Source organism: Camelus ferus, chromosome 27 (genome assembly GCF_009834535.1).
Source record: "Camelus ferus isolate YT-003-E chromosome 27, BCGSAC_Cfer_1.0, whole genome shotgun sequence".
In the NCBI taxonomy this organism is placed as follows: domain Eukaryota; kingdom Metazoa; phylum Chordata; class Mammalia; order Artiodactyla; family Camelidae; genus Camelus; species Camelus ferus.
In genome coordinates this window covers 22,573,169-22,590,002 of record NC_045722.1, presented here as the reverse complement: position 1 = coordinate 22,590,002, position 16,834 = coordinate 22,573,169, and the positions used below count along the sequence as shown (strand labels likewise).

The 16,834-nt window shown below is 41.0% G+C and overlaps 1 protein-coding gene and 1 non-coding gene across 6 annotated transcripts in view; both read right to left on the bottom strand.

Annotated features, from left to right (window-relative positions):
* The window catches only part of TJP1 (tight junction protein 1), a 211,729-nt gene that overhangs the window by 171,694 nt on the left and 23,201 nt on the right, over window positions 1-16,834 (bottom strand). The gene's annotated exons all lie outside the window — the stretch shown is intronic.
* Window positions 887-988, bottom strand: LOC116660324. The gene has a single exon (XR_004315778.1). It is a non-coding gene; the product is annotated as a U6 spliceosomal RNA (small nuclear RNA).

Here is a 16,834-nt window from a genome sequence, read left to right as displayed (position 1 = left end):
GTTATTACACATTTGGTCAAAACCACAGGTCGACCAACACAAAGAATGAACCCTAAGGTAAACTCTAGGCTTTGGGTGATGGGGACGGGTCAGTGTAGGTTCAACAACTCTACCTGTCGGTACCTGTCGCGTGCAGGATGTTGACAGTAGAGGAAATGGGGGGATGTTTGAGAACTCCGTACTCTCTGCTCAGTTTTTCTGAAAGCTTACAACTCCAAAAACAACAACAACAACAAAACCCCACTAATTAAAACCAGATTATAGTCCATAGAGCTAATACTGGAAGCAGAGCAGCAGTCACTTTCTGGAAACCCTCGGGTACCGAACCCAGACACTCCTGTCTGTACTCAGGGCATCAGGCAGCACAGCGCTCACTGGGCGCAAGTCACTCCAGCTGTGGGCTCTCCACCATTTATTCATTTTTTCCCCTCCTGATTACTAGTAAGGAGATGGAATTAGAAATCAAAAACTTCCCAACAAATAAAAGTCCAGGACCAGCGGGCCTCACAGGTGAATTCTAACAAAGATTTTCTTTTTAATTGAGGTAGAGCTGGTATATAACATCATATTAATTGCAGACGTATGACACGGTAATTTGGTAATTGTGTACAAGACAGAGTGACAACTACAGTAGGTCCAGTCACCGTCACAACCATGCAATTACCTGCCTTCACCCATTTCTCCCCCCATCCCCTTCCCCTCTGGTGACTATTCATTTTTTTTAAATATTGTTCCTAGAATCCTAATTTTTTAAAAAATTTGTTAATTTTTTAACAGAGGTACTGGGGATTGAACCTAGTATATCATGCATGCTAAGCATGTGCTCAACCACTGAGCTATACCCTCCTCCCTGGCTACTCATTTTTTATTAAGACATCCCCCATCTGAAAACACAGAATATGTCACGAAGCTGCATGTCATCCTATGCAGGGGCCATGCTAGTCTTCACCGCGTCGTTCCGATTTTAGTACATGTGCTGCATCAGCACCTTCCCCAAAAACAAGCAGGGCCAGGCATCGGGGAACCAGAGGCAGGAAATAGCCCAAGCAGCCGCCGCCTTCAGGGAGTTTATCTGGAGCGGAGAAGCCAAATGTCCAGCAGGAAAAGGGGGACCTACCTCCCACCCTGAGCTCACTGCATCTCTCCTGTGCTGGAGCTCTTTTCCGTGGCCCGCATCTTCCAAGATAGCTCAGTCCCCTCTTATTTTGATGGAGCACATCTCTCAACAGCTTATACATCTTTTATTATTACGAAGTGTTTTAGATCTACTCAAAAGGAGAAAGAACTCTATGAGAAACCCATTCCCTCAGACTCAACAACATCAAGATTTGGATATAGTTGCTTCATTATCCCATTTCTTCTTTTGCTTTTCATTCTCCACTGAAGCTCTTTAAAGGAACTCTCAGTTCTTCAACACATCTCTTTAGAAAATGTGGAATTAAAAACCCATAGCTACCACAGGGAATTCTATTCAATATCTTGTAATAACTTTGAATGAAAAAGAATATGAAAATGAATATATATATGTGTGTGTGACTGGGATTTTATGCTGTACACCAGAAATTGACACATTGTAACTGACTATCTTTCAATTAATAAAACTAAAACAAAACAAAATGCAGCCACAATGTCACTATCCCATAGAACAAAATTAAAAATAACTCCTTGCTATCGTGTAAGATTTTAGTCCATGATAAAAACATTCTGATTGAAAAATGTGTTCTTCTCCAAAGGGGTTTCAAACAGGATCCAAACAGTGTCCACCTGTCTTTTCCCTGGAGCCACATGGGTTTCCCGGCTGCTTCGTCGTGGAGTCAGCCTGACCCCACCTTTGTTTATTTCACACCATTAATCTGCGTGTTGCTTCCAGCTGACCCACATTCTGGATGTGTCTGCTAGTTTCCTCACGGTGTCATTTGTTTAATGTCTCCCTTTCCCTCCCATATCTTCTGCAAATAGAATTAAGCTCTGGAAGCGTGATTAACTCTGGGCACACTCTTAGGCAAATACACCTCGTAGGCAGTACTCTGTGCCTCCTGCTGCACCCACCTGCTGACACCTCGGTTAGGAACCCGGCAGCAGACGGAGGTGGTGACCGCCCAAACTCCATGCAGCAAAGACTGCCCCCCACCTCGACCTTCCATCCGGTGGTTTCATCCATCAACAGTCACCGCCCCCATCTGTGAATTCATCAAGGGTTGTACAGTAAGGAGTTTCTAATCCTTCCATCCCTTCCACAGCTACCAGTGGGAATTCTTGAAACCCAACTTTCCCTTATGAGTTACAGTGATCTGTTTACCTGTAATACAGCTGATAAGGCAAAAGGCAGGCAAAAGGCATAGTTCTTTCCTTTTCACTGCTGACTCTCAGAGTAAAGCTCTCAACCTCATTCTGAAGTCATCCATTAGGGTCCAATGAGTGGTTTGTTAGACTTTCTCTTTTAAGGCGTTCTTATAAATGCATGGAATTTTACACATTCTTAGTGTTTTAAGTAATTGTATTTTGGCGGGGGGAGACAATTAGGTTTATTTATTATTTTTAGTGGAGGTACTGGGGATTGAACCCAGGACCTTGTGTGTACTGGGGATTGAACCCAGGATCTTGTGCATGCTAAGCACGTATTCTACCACTGAGCTACACCCTCCCCCCAATAATTGCATTTCTATGTGTGTGTGACTCAAACTGCCCCATCTTTGTCCAATGAGAGACCCTTCATGGTGGTTCCTGTGTCTCCTGACATGATCCCACTAGTCTTTAGTGACTTCTTCACTCTCTGGCATTGTGAAGTGCTTGCTCCAGCATCATCTTGACTATTCCCTGCCCCCAACCCAGAACCAGCCATTCCGCCATGGAAAGCTACATCAGATGCTACAGTCTGTGTGTCAGGTGTGTTCACGGCTGCAGTTACCACTGCTTGTAGGATTGGTCTGTAAACAGAGCTAGGGAAAAAAAATTTTTAGTAAAAAATAATCAGTTCATAGTGATATTTCCAATTAAGATTTAATCTCACTGGATTTTTCCTTAAGATCTGCAAACCGAGAAGATTTTTCACTCTTTCTTTCTAAACTGTAGGCCTCTCACATTCCTGACTTTGAAGGAGAGCCTCCAGCTCTTCCCCACTAAGATGCTGACTTTGGGGTGTGTGTTTGTGTGCACCTGAGAATGTTCAGTCACACTGAGCTACTACTTTCTGGAGCATTTGTTAAGGAATGAGTGTTAAATATGGTTAAATGCATTTTTGGCATCTATGGAGATGTTCATATAAATAATTTTTCCTCTTAAACACACTGACCTACTCTGATGAACTCTATGAATGGATGAATAAATCACATTTGAATTCCTGGAATAAACTCTGCTTGATCATAATCTACCTTTTTAACTTACCATCAGGCTATATTTGTTAGCATTTTACTTAACATTTTTACTCAAAATCTTTATCAGATTTTAGTATTAATGTTATATTCACTTCATGAAAAGAATTTGGAAATTCTTCTTTTTTCTGGGCTCTAGAACAGTTTAAGTGGTATTGAGATTATCAGCTTTGAAGCTTTGGAAGAATTCCCCTATGAGACCACCTGGACATGGTACTTAAGTTCTTCTGCAATTTTTCTTACTTCATGTATTGTTGGGCCCTTTAGATCTTCTTTCTCCACTGGGATAATTTTCAGTAAATTATATTTTCATAAAGCACTGCCCATTTCACCTGGGTTTTTAAGTATATTTGAATGGAACTGTGCAAAGTAATCTCTTGCTTTAGTTTAAATTTCTTCTGTTTTGATGGTTATTTTTCCCTTCTCATATCTTATTTGGATATATATTTTCTCTCCCCATTTTTTTCTTTTCTTTTTTTTTTTTAATGGAGGTACTGGGAATTGAACCCAGGACCTTGGGCACGCTAAGCAGTTGCTCTACCCTTGAGCTAAACCACCCCCAACTTTTTCTTAATCAGGTGGGCTAGTAGTTTTTATCTTTTCTTGACCTTGATTTCAAGAACCAGATTCTTGATTTATGAAGTCTTCTGTTTTTCTGTTTACTAACCAGCTAATTTCAGCTTTTATATTAATGCCTTCAGTTTTCTTTTACTTTGGTATTTCTCCAGTGTTTTGAATATGATGTTTAGTTCATTCTGTTCATTTTTAGGTTTTGATTTTTATTTATGCAGCTGTTTATGCTGTGAATCTTCCTAAACATTATTTCAACCACAGTGACTCTGACACAGCATATTTTTAATATTGTTATTTTCTCAGAAATCTGTAGTTTTGTTCATGTTTTCCTTTTGATCCAAGAATTATTTACAAGTTTTCAATGTTCTGGATTGAAAAGTCTTCTTAATAAATAAAACAACTGTTATTGAAGACTGCACCTTGGAACAGATGGGCATGTTCACTGCATGCTAAAAATTTTCACATAAAGAAGATTTGGTTTTTGTTTGTTTGTGGGGAGAGGTAATTAGGTTTCATGTACTTACTTATTTTTTTAATGGATTTACTGGGGATTGAACACAGGACCTCATGCATGTTAGGCACGGGCTCTACCACTGAGCTATACTCTCCCCCAGGAAGACTTGCTTTTATTTATACTTGCTTTATCTTTTTTGTGTTTTGTCAGCCTTCTTCTCTTGGTCCTATTAGTCTTACTCAAAGATGAGATGCTCCTGGTATAGACTCCTGACATAAAACAAAGTCAAATCTGGGCTCCATCACTAATCAGCTGTAAGACTTTCAGGGGACCAATTTGCTCTCTGGGCTTCTGTAGCCTTATCTGTTTGAGTAGGGCGTTGACTCTCAGGTTTGTTTTCAGTCTACACCCTACCCTATAGCTGCACGGGAAGTGATAATTACTTCTGCTTTCTATTTGGAATAAACTGGCCCTCAGTTGAAAAGCTCCTCCCCACCTGTTCCTGGACTTGAAAGCAGAGGCATCTGGAGAGTCTGTGACCAGTTTACGCATTTTCCTCTTGATGTTCGCGTTAGTATCGTCTCTGAATGTTAATGAAAATGAGGGGTTCACACTGGACTGCTTATTGCTAGTCCACTTCATGGGACTGTTTTAACGGCAAAAACGCTGAAGGATGAAATCATTTTTATTATTTTTTTTAAACTTGAACTGACCAGGCATTTTACATAAATTCTAAATAAATCTTCACTCTAAAGGTAGGTGGTATTATCTGTTGGAAAGTTAGAGAAGTGACTTTTAAAGGTGATGGCTTTTCTTGGGGCTCAGGGTGCTGGAAGATACATGATCTGTATGGTGGCAAGGTCTGCCCCATTTCACGCTGACTTGTTAAAGGTCAACCTTTCTTCTTTCTGGTTCCACCAGGTAGTCGGGCTTTCTGTTACTCTATTTTTTTAGGCTTTAAAAAAATTTGTGGTAAAATACACGTAACATAGAATTTACCATCCTAACCATTTTTAAGGGTATAATTTAGTAGTGTTAAGTATATCCACACTGCTGTGAAAGTAGCCTTTGTTTTTATTAATTTCTAATTTTATTTGGAAAATGTTGACTTATCTCTATTTTTCAAAATCATCTGAAGTTTTTTACAATCAACTAATATAGGGTCAACGGGTATACCGAACCATGTGTGCAGTGCCAACTGGTGTCTGCTGAGGCCCTGCGACCCCCATTCCTGGATTCTCAGATGTCTGTCTGCAATCCGTCAAAAAAACAAAGTACACCCTTTCCTAATGTGTTTGCCTTGGCACAATTAACAGCCCTGGGAAATGGCTAACTTCACTGTAGCTCAGGCTGACTTGTCTCAGCCCGTATCTCCTCTTTATCCGAATCATAAATTCCACTACCTTGCTTGTGTCAGCCCGTATCTCCATCTCACTGGAGTTGTAAATCCACTATCCTCCCATATACCAAAGCCCCTTACCTCACTTACAGCCAATCAGAAATCTGTTCTCCCATCCCTTTGTGTTCACAGCCCCTTTCCCAATAAAAGACCCTGCACGTCACACTTGGACACACAGGCATCTCTTGCCGATGTGGCCCGCTGTTGCCTGTGGCAGCAAATGTATTAAATTTTCTTTGTTCTTCTTTTTTTCAAATTAATTTTAATTGTTTTTTGAATTGAAGTATAGCAGTTACAAAGTGTCCATTTCTGTGTGTACAGCATAACGTCCCAGTCATGCATGTATATACATATATTCATTTTCATAATCTTTTTCATTAAAGGTTATTACAAGATATTGAATATAGCTTCCTGTGCTATACAGAAGAAACTTGTTTTTTTTAAATCTATTTTAATATATAGTGGTTAACATTTGCAAATCTCAAAATCCCAAATTTATTCCTTCTCACTCCCTTTCCCCCGGTAACCGTAAGATTGTTTATGTCTGAGAGTCTGTTTCTGTTTTGTAGATGAGTTCATTAATGCCCTCTTTTTTCTAACTTTCCTTTGTTCTTAAGCTTTTTCTTGCCTTTGGTAAAATTCTTTTTACCAACCCACATCACTGGCCTGCCGCCAAGTGTCCCCCAGCGATGTGCCCTTGAAGTCAAGGTGCACTGTCTGTTATTGGGGTACACAGCTGAGCACATGTCTACAGAGCTCCTAACTGGCTATTTACCGAGGCCATCTACATCCTCACAAACTTTCTGTGTAAACCAGAGAGAGTGTGTGAACTGCCCCGGTCAACAGTCTGTGCTATTCCTCCTCTCCTCTCCTATAATTCCTGCTTTAGGAACGTTGCTTCTGTGTTAGTAAGAACATAGCTATTACAAACGACCAGTTTTTCCATCGTAAATTATAGCCTTTAGCATTATATGGTGTCTCTGTCTGATATCAAGACTTTCTTGTTACATGTGTTTCGCTGGTACATCTTCCCCAATCCTTTCTTTCTCACGCTTCTCCATCACTTCCGGTGTGCCTGTGTACTTCAGCCATCTGAGAATCTTTTCATAGGATCGCAGGCATATTTACATTTCTCATATGACTGATTTCTGTCACACCTAATGGATATTATGAGGTTCATTTTCTTTACTTTTCCTTTTCGAGTGTTTCTTTTGGCACTCAGGAAGTTTTGTATTTTTGTTCTACTAGCTTCTTCATACTAGTACCTCTATTTGATGGTCTTAGTCATCTATTTATTCAGTTATTACCTATCAGCTTCACAGCTAGAAAATTCGAGAATTATCATTCAGAGCTGGAGACAGGCCCTTTTCACCGTGACCACTTGCAATAAGGCAGAGAATAAAGCAGGTAATAAAAAGGAAGATTTTTCTAGGGAGCACAAAAAAGAATGCAACATTTCCCTCCTTCCAAAGCAGGGAAAAGAGGAAAATTAGGAAAAATGCAGCGAGTAGTAGAGAAATTAAAAAAAAAAATTAGAAATATTAGAAAACATTTCCCAGATGGAAATACGGGAGGTTAATGCAAAACTCAGCAAAAGTTGCAGTCTGTTAATCTGATATTCAGTAATTTGGGCTTGTAAATGAACAGATTACCCTGAGGCTACACATAAACAGTGTATTTTTAAAGGGCCATAGTTTTTAAGTTTCTAAGAAAATCTTCAGTTAGCAATTTAGAGTCTTCTAAAATTAAAGTAAAAAGAATTAATTGGTGTGAAAATGCAAGGGTTAGCTGTGTGGGAAAATGTCTAATTGAGGGTTGTAAGTTCCTTGTATCTTGAGAAGAATAAATATTTTGAAGAGTAACACTGAAGGTGGCATTTTAAAAGACATTAAATGCTTATTAAAAGCCCCAGGAGAAGTAGTGGAAAGGAAATGGTAATAGAACAAAGAAAAGGATAATGGAATAATAAACAGGTTAGCAGTAGAATAATGATAATTAACCGTAATAAAAAGGTACCATTACAATTTTAATTAAACATAAGGCGGTGGCAGGAAATACTGAAAAATGGAAATACTGGACTATATAAAAATTCTAAACTTCTAAATTTCCAATCTTATGTACTTTAAATGAAAAAACATAAATGACCAAAATGTAAATGGACCACACCCTTTTAACTACCAAATCCACTCCTAGAAATTTACCCTAGAAGACAATCATATACATAGTCAAAGATGCATGTGAAGCGCTGTTCAAAAGAGTGAAGACCAGGAAAAACTCAAATATCCACAAACAATGGCTAGGGTAAACAAACTACTGTACATCTGCAAGAGGATTACAGCTACAGCCATCAGAAACATAAGGAAGTCAGAGCAAGTCGCATAACAAAGAACTTGGTGCCACTATAGGTTCATTGTCATTGCTCCAGAACGCCCCGCCCCCCACCTTCCTGCAACCACGACTCACAGGTCCTTCTGCTGATCCAAGCAAAGCTCTCCTCTCAGCTCCAAAAAGCCAAATTCTCTCTATTTTTCTGCAGGGGTGGGGAGAAGGTGATTAGGTTTATTTATTTATTTACTTTAATGGAGGTACCAGGGATTGAACCCAGGACCTGGTGCATGCTAAGTACACTGAGCTATACCCTCTCCTTCTACCCACCACCCCACCGCTGACTATCCTGCAACAGGGATGAACCTTGAAAGCATCACGCTAAGTGAAAAAAGCCAGACACCAAGGGCCACAATTTGCAGGATCCCATTTATACGAAATGTACAAAAAGGCAAATTGTCAGAGACAGAAAGTGGATCCCAGTTGCCTCGGGCTGGAGGGAAGGGTTGGAATGGGAGAATGGTGGGTGGTGGCTAAAGGGAGTGGAGTTTTGGAGGGGACATGATCATATTCTAAAATTGATTGTGATGACGGGTCCACAACTCTAAACATACTACCAGCCACTGACTGGTACATTTTAAATGCGTGACTTGTATGGCATGTAGATTTAACTTCAATCGATGTATTAAAAAACAAAAGCCGTCCTATATGCTGAATATCTTTGCAATGCCCCTTTACCACCTCAGTACTTCTATCCTGAAAGCTAAATACACCTTACCTGTTTATTCAAATATGGATGTGAGTTTCACTGTCTGGACGCAACAAGCTAGCTCTACACTGATCTATTCCTCCCCTTCTAGAAGGCCACCTGACAATACAGCCCAGAAGCTAGAATAACAATTCTCATCCGCTGATTCAAATATTCTCCTTTAGAAATCTATCATAAGGAGATATAAATTTAGACATTCATATTCAAAGCAATAATTTTTTAATTTGGGGGAAAACGTAAGCTATCTTAATGTTTCATATTATTTTATTTTTTGCTGAAATATAGTTGATTTACAATATTAGTTTCAGGTGTATGGCAAAGTGATTCAGTTATACATTATACATACATACACATATATATATATATTTTCATATTCTTTTCCATTGTAGATTATTACAAGAAATTGAATATAGTTCTCTGTGCTATACAGCAGGTCCTTGTTGTTTATCTATTTTATATATAGCACCGAGTATCTGTTAATCTCAAACTCTCAACTGATCCCTCCCCAGCCCTTTGGTAGCCATAAGTTTGTTTTCTGTATCTGTGAGTTTATTTCTGGTTTGTGAATAAAATTTGTATCTTTTTTAGACCCCACACATCAGCAGTATCACATATTTGTCTTTCTCTATCTGACTTACTTCATATAATATGATAATCTCTAGGTCAATCCATGTTGTTGCAAATGGCATTATTTTATTCTTTTCTTTGGCTAAGTACTATTTCATTGTATACATATACCACAACTTCTTTATCCAGTCATCTGTCAATGCACATTTATTTAGGTTGCTTCCATGTCTTGGCTATTTTAAGTAGTGTTGCTATGCACACTGGGGTCATGTATATTTTCAAATTAGAGTGTCCTCTGGATATATGCCCAGGAGTGGAATTGCTGGATCCATGGTAGGCCTATTTTTAGTCTTTTGAGGAAATCTCCATATTGTTTTCCAAAGTGGCTGCACCAAACTACATTCCCATCAATAGTGTAGGAGGATTCCCTTTGCTCCACACCTTCTCCAGCATAAGCTATCTAAATGTTCAACAATCAAAGAATCAATTAAGTGTAATATGTCCAAATAAGGAACAGCAAAAGCCATTAAAATATCTTCAAAGAATATGGAATATAAATGTAAGTGAAATATAAACAGAGTGTATGTATCATGTGATCCCTGTTACGTACATTAGAGATATCTATGACACTGCTGTGGGGGGACAGCCACTGTCTTCTCTAAATACCATACTCTACCCTGAAAACTGCTGTGTTAGGGTAAGCTGACCATACTGCCTAACCATAGGGACAGAGACTGATCTGGGAAAGGGGTGGGCAATCACAGCCCCTTCCCCAGAAATGTGACCATGAGGTTTACCCGGCCGCTCCTGCACTGGAGAGGTGTAACCCCAGGCCCTGTCTACAAGTCTGCTGCACCTGCAGTTATGTGAGGAATGTTGCCGGGGTCAGGGCCTGCCAGGCGTCCCAGGCTCCTCCTGGACACTCACTGCACTTGAATTCCATCCTCTAGCTCTCACTGGAATGCAGAGGCAGGGAGTTTCCCAGCACTCAAGGGCAGGAACAGCAAAGCTAACCCAGGGGAGCCCTGCTGGCTGGTACCCACCTGGGCCAGCGGCTTCTGGTAGCATCTTCCTGTTTAACCTGCTCCAAGCACAGAAAATAATCTGAGAGCTGATTCTGCCACACATACAATTAGAGTTCAGGCCCGACTACAATTTCGAATCGCTTGTCTAAAAGCATGGCCCGTGGGTCCAACCGCTGGTCCCAGTCACCGCTTACTGCCGTATTTCCTGTAAACTGAGGGCAGCAGCTGGACCCAGTTACCGCTTATTGCCGTATTTCCTGTAAACTGAGGGCATCATGGTCTGACACACGGCCCCTCTCCCATCCCCCTCCTCCCTCCGCGACTCAGTTCTGGAGGGGAATCTGCTCAGTCTCCCCTGAGCTGAGCACCCTTCTCTGACAGCAACTGAGTCTTCAAGAATAAGGGGGGGGGGGCGGTTTGCCCAACAACCCTGGCAAATCTGTCGCCGGCGCATGGTGAGGGAGGGAGGGTACTTGGGTCCCTTAAGACCAGGCTCTACTTCCCTCCTGCCCTGGTCACTGTACCTCAAGTTGCTCAGCATTTCTAGGGCCGTGTTTTCTCAGCTACCCTGAGGAGGCACGACCACATGCACCTCACTGTAAGGCCATCATTGAATGTTTTCTCTCACCCGTCTTTTATGCCCCCTCCTTTTCCATTAAAAAAAAAACCCAGCATTTAAAAACAAAGTGATGCTGACCTGCTGCTGTGGACATAATAATTACAACCTCTAAACCACAGCATTCTCCAAGAGCCCAGGAAATCACTCCTATAAACACACACACACACACGTTTCTTCTTGTATGTACTGTACCTGGAAATATCTGTCACACTGAGTCAGCGGGCTTCTGGAACTCACGGGCTGGTCAGCAGTTTCTGACGCATTCGCCTTTACCTCTCTGACCAACAGACCCTCCTTCTTTACAGCTTTATGGAGGTTTAGTTCACACATCATAAAACTTCTCCATAGAAAGGGTGAAGTTCAGTGGTTTTTACTGTTGATGGAAGATCCTGACCAGCCCAGAGTGGAAGGTGAAAAGTGAATTAGCCTCTTCTGCTCCCAGCCCCATCCTCATCGTCCCCCTCTGTTCTGCCTTTCTGGTCACTCCATCTCACCCACCGTCATGGGTGGCCAGCTGGGCTGGCCTGGGAGGACCTGTCAGCCAGGACAGCGGGCTTAGCTCACTCTGCCTTGGCCCCAACACTCCCTGAGAAGGGGGGGACCAACTCTAGTCTCAGAATACACGATCTTACTGAAAACCAAAGAAACAAGGATGAAAAGGAAGCGAAAGAAAGAAAGACATACTTGTACTTTTGAAGCATCAAGAGCAAGGTAAGAGTTGATGAGCAAAGCTGAGGTTTTTTTTTTAAGGCCTTTTTATATAATCTTTGTCCTCATTCTCACAAACAATTAAAATCTCACAAAGAACCAAGGGATCCATCAAATAGTCAAGAATTATTTGGGATAAGGAATGAATTCATATGCGTGATGGATAATGAGAGACCCAAAGAAATTAACATCCCAGAGAAAGCCAAGTAAATATAAAGCATAGAGAAACATGGTGGTATATCTAAATACATCATGAATCATGATAAGCATAAATAAATGAAATGTGTCGTTGAAGTGGATAAAAATTTAGATTGTGTAAAAAGAAAAAATAAGCCCCGCAAAGTCCAGAGAGACATATACAGATAGAGCATGGCTAAGAAGAAAAAGAGGAAAAATATATCCATCGGGGGAAATTAGATTCTGGGAGCAGTGGTCTAGGTAATTCAGACCAAGCCTCCCTCTGAACCTCACCGGAAAAACACAAAGGACATTTTCCTGAAGGAATCGTAGAATCAGCAAGATGGCAAAGAATTGCCAAACAAATCCTCGGAGGATGGAGGTCCAGGAAGGTGAACCAAGCATACTGGGGCCCCCTCTCGCCTTAGGGTTGTCCTCTGACTCTGGAGTGTGGCTGAGCAGCACTGTGACTCCATCCAGGGATCAAGGGACCGAAATTGGAGTCCCAGGCCCACCACAGTCAGGGAGACTGCATGTCCGTCTTAATTAAGGTTGGGATTCTGGACGTGAACCAGAAATCAGCAGGAATCACAGGCACTGTAGCTTAGTGCCGAATCATCTCTGTCCTTGAAGCTGGACTGAGGTGTTCCCAGACTGCTACAGATGCCAAGTGCCTGGCACAAACAAACAAAAACCCATTTTGGAAGAGGATTAGACTTCAGTCTAGTTCTAAATTTGTTCATTTTTCAGGCACTCAATAAAAAATAACCAGGCAGGCACAAAGACAAGTCTTTATGAGGGAAAAAAAAAACCCCAGAAGCAATAGAATACCCACAACCACTCTGGATATTAGAGGGCGAAACACAAAGGATAAAATAACTTTGCTTACTATGCTCAGCAAGATAAAAGACAAGACTGATGTTTCATCAGAGAACTGGACGCTACCAAGAAGAACCGGCAGACATATGAAAAGAGGCTTGATCTCATTAGTTATTGCAGAAATGCACACTAAACTCACAAGGTGCTATTACCACACCCTAACTACGATGGCTAAAATTTAAAAAAACTGATAATGCCAAGTGTTGCTAAAAATAGTGTAACACAAACTCTTGTGCACCACCAATAAGATTATAAATTGTTTAAGCCAATTTAGAAAACTGTTTAGTGTCATCTAATAAAACGGAACATACGCATAAGCTAATGTATAGTAATTCTATGTCTAGATTACACGTCCGACAGGAACTCAGGCACGTAGACGTCAAGGGACTTAAACAAGTGAACGTCTAACAGCAAGACTTGATCAGCAGAAGGAAAAACGGACAACCCCACTATCACAGCGGTCGTAGTTAACGTGCGTACTTCAGTAAATTAATTGAGCAAGTGCAGAAAAGCTGAATAACAGCTAATAAGCCTGATCTAAAGGAAATATAAGATCTGACTAGAGAACCCATTGTTTTCTACTCATAGCCGTTAAAACAGACTAACTTCACTAGGCAAATAATGCAAATTCAACAATTATCAGAGACTCATTATCGCACAGACTACAGTATCTTACAACAATGGAATCGCAAATCAGGGTAAAAAGGTAATCAACTTGTGCCCTTTCTCTTGGAAATTTGTGAGCATAGCTCTAGATAATCGTAGGTCAGAGAAGAAACCATAAAAGATATCAGAAAATACTTAAAACTTTAATGACAACGAAAGCACTAAATATTGACATATATAGGAAAGAGCTAAATCACTGCTTAGAGAGAAATCTGGTCTTTTGAGTGCTTATTAGAAAAGAAGAAAGACTGAACACTAATGATCTAAACATGTAACTCAGAAAGTTAGAGGATGCTCAAGCAGAGGATAAGAGGATATAACAGAATAATGAAACTAAAGAAAACCATAGAAAGAAGCAATAAAATTGAAAGCTGGCCCTTTGAGAAGATTAAAGAAAATTATAGGAGGAATAAACACACAATATCAGGAACAAAAAAAGGGTCAAAATTACACATACAGGTTGACATTTAAAAAATATACAATACAATGGACAGCTTTATGCAAACACAACTGAAATTTGGGGAGGAAAATGGGCATTTTTAAAGAAAGATAGACATCAAAATTAACTCAAGAAGAAATGTAACACTTGAATAAACCTAGAAGCACTAAAGAAACTGAATCAGCAGTTCAAAATCTACCCCTTCAAAACATATTAAAAGCAAACACATAAAACCCTGGATACCAGCCAGCCCAAGATGACACTTCAGACAAGTTCATCAAACATTCCAGAGGTGGATAAATCTCTGTTTACACATCCTACTCCAGAGAGCAGGAAAAGAAGGAATCATTCCCGCCTCACAGTGATGCTAGGAAAACCCAGAAACCAAAGCAGATGAGAATGGCATGAACGCCTCACTTCCTAATGCAGACGTAAAAAAATCTTCCTGAAAATGTTAGAAAGCCCAGTTTTACCAAGTCTTAAATAACAACATCGTCAAGCACAGTTTATCCAACTAACTAACATGAAAACAGTTTCATACTAGAAAAGGCAACAGGGGAATTGTGTAATTCAGCACATGGACACAAACATGTCAATTAAGATTTAGGGAGAAAAAACGCTTTATCTCCATAGGTGTAGAAAAGGCACCCTTTAAAATTTAACACTCATTCTCGATACGGATTCTTAGCAAACTAAGACTAGAAGAGGAGTTCGCTGACCTGAGAAAGGTGATCTACGAAAACATACGGCAAGCACCACTCATAGGGATGAAATGTGAGAAGGTGGGGTGCTCAGGACGACAGGCGTCTGCTTAGCTCGGGGACAAACCCAATCCCCCGAGAGACTGAAGGTGTGGGGAGAGAGAGGACACAGAAGCCTGAGGGCGGTGGGGAGGACGGACTTGTGAAAGAGGAAACACGACCTGGTGTCCAAAACGGGAGAAAAGGACAGGTGTCATGATAAAGATGTCCCCACGGACACTGTGTGGAGGGACTTAGAGCTAAGTAAACCTGGTGATTTGAGTATCAAGGTCTGGAAGGGACAAAATTCTATGTAAATCAAGAAGCATCTCCATTAAGCTGGATCCAAGAGCGTACTAGAAATACAAAGAAAAAGGAAAAAACACCCCTCGTTACATCTTTGCTTTAAGTCACTCACGACATAAGAACCAAGTCTGGGAGAAACTTGATAAAAATTGATGCTAAGGGGAATTTTAAAAACTAGCTAATCACTGACATCAATGACTGACAAGCTTTTGTTTCCTTAAGAGATGGAAAGTATTGCCTGATTTTAATAGTATTTTTTGATAGTGTCTATCCACACTGTTGGCGAATGCCACACATAATGAGTGTTTCTGTGCTATGTGGTCAGCCGCGTAATTGCTAGTTTAAGATACAAAATGAAAAGCTAAACAATTCAAGGTGAACTAACCCAACCCATGTTTTCCTGAGCGTCAGTGATTACACAAGAATGTGATGGTTCATGGTTCTCTATTAAGTTATACAGAGGCTGCTCCCTGGTGACGGAGCAGTCGGGTGGGTTGTCACCGTGGCCTTCCCAGCCCCTTTCACAGCCTCTCTGCTCCCCTCTCGCCCATCAGAGTCAGCCCCACCTTGAACGATGCCAAGTTCAAACACTAACATGGACATCCCTGCGCCGTCAACCCCACAAACTGGAGAAACAAGACTGCGAACTGACCTCCTCAATTACTCCTTAAGAAAAGATCTCAAGCTTATGAGTAATACAATGTGTACACATAACTAAAGCCCACAAGCTGAAACACCTGGAACTTCCAGACTGGCTTTCAACTTCCAATACAGACATTTAGCAGAGGCGAAAGCTACTGAGCTTTATTACAGGTAGCATGTGAAGAGGTGATGTGATTTCAGGAAGTAAATAGAGCTTGCAAAGATTTTTCATTTGATGGTGGGTTTCCAAAATGTTCGATAATTGTAATTTCTGAAATAGCTGTTATCTTCCCGTAGGTTAAAATTAATTAGGTAGCCAAGTGTGAAAGTCTGTGTGGTCATAGCAAACCAATGCCAGAGGGTCTAGAAAATGATGGTCAGAACTGAAGCCACAGACAAAACACTGTGCCCGCGGTCCTCCCTCCACTTTCCACGGACTTACACGAACCCTCGGCTCCTTTGCACACCAGCCCCCACCCTGCTGCCGGGACACCGTAGGCCGCCGTAGGCCCTTAACTCTGAGCATGTAACTCTCCATTTGGCTGAAACTGCCTCCACAAACCATTTCTTTTCTCTTCCTTCAGAGGTTCCTTATTCTCAAAGTTCTCAAATTTTGTTCAGTTTTAAACTCTTTTTTGAAACTGAATTTTTACAATGTTGTGTTAGTTTCTGGTGGAGAGCATAGCGATTCAGTTACACACACACACATACATACACACGTTCTTTTGCCTTATAGGCAATTTTAAACTCTATATTTACCTTCTACATGTTTTATTCACCTCCTCTGCTCTAATTATCAGTGACTACTTGGCACTCTAAGCCCCTATCCTTTTCAGCAATTGCTGTCAGGCTTTCTCTTAAAATTCCTGTGTCTTCAGTGAGATGCTGGCGGCTTTACAAGGTTCTCTAGAACAGCATTAATCACGCTTAGGAAAGGACAGTCAGGAACTGCTGAAAACGCCAAAGCCTGTTTCATCCCCCCATGATCATTTCAAACGACTTCAAAATTCCTGGCTGTACCAGTTCTAGAAGGACCTTGACCCCTACTCCATTCCAACCATCTACTCCCGAAGCCACCCCTGGGTCCTGGTCACCCCGACAACTTCTTTAATTCCTATATCCAGCACTCAAGCCAAAGCTCTCGAGTGCTGCACCCAGGCCCCCAGCCTCCCCAG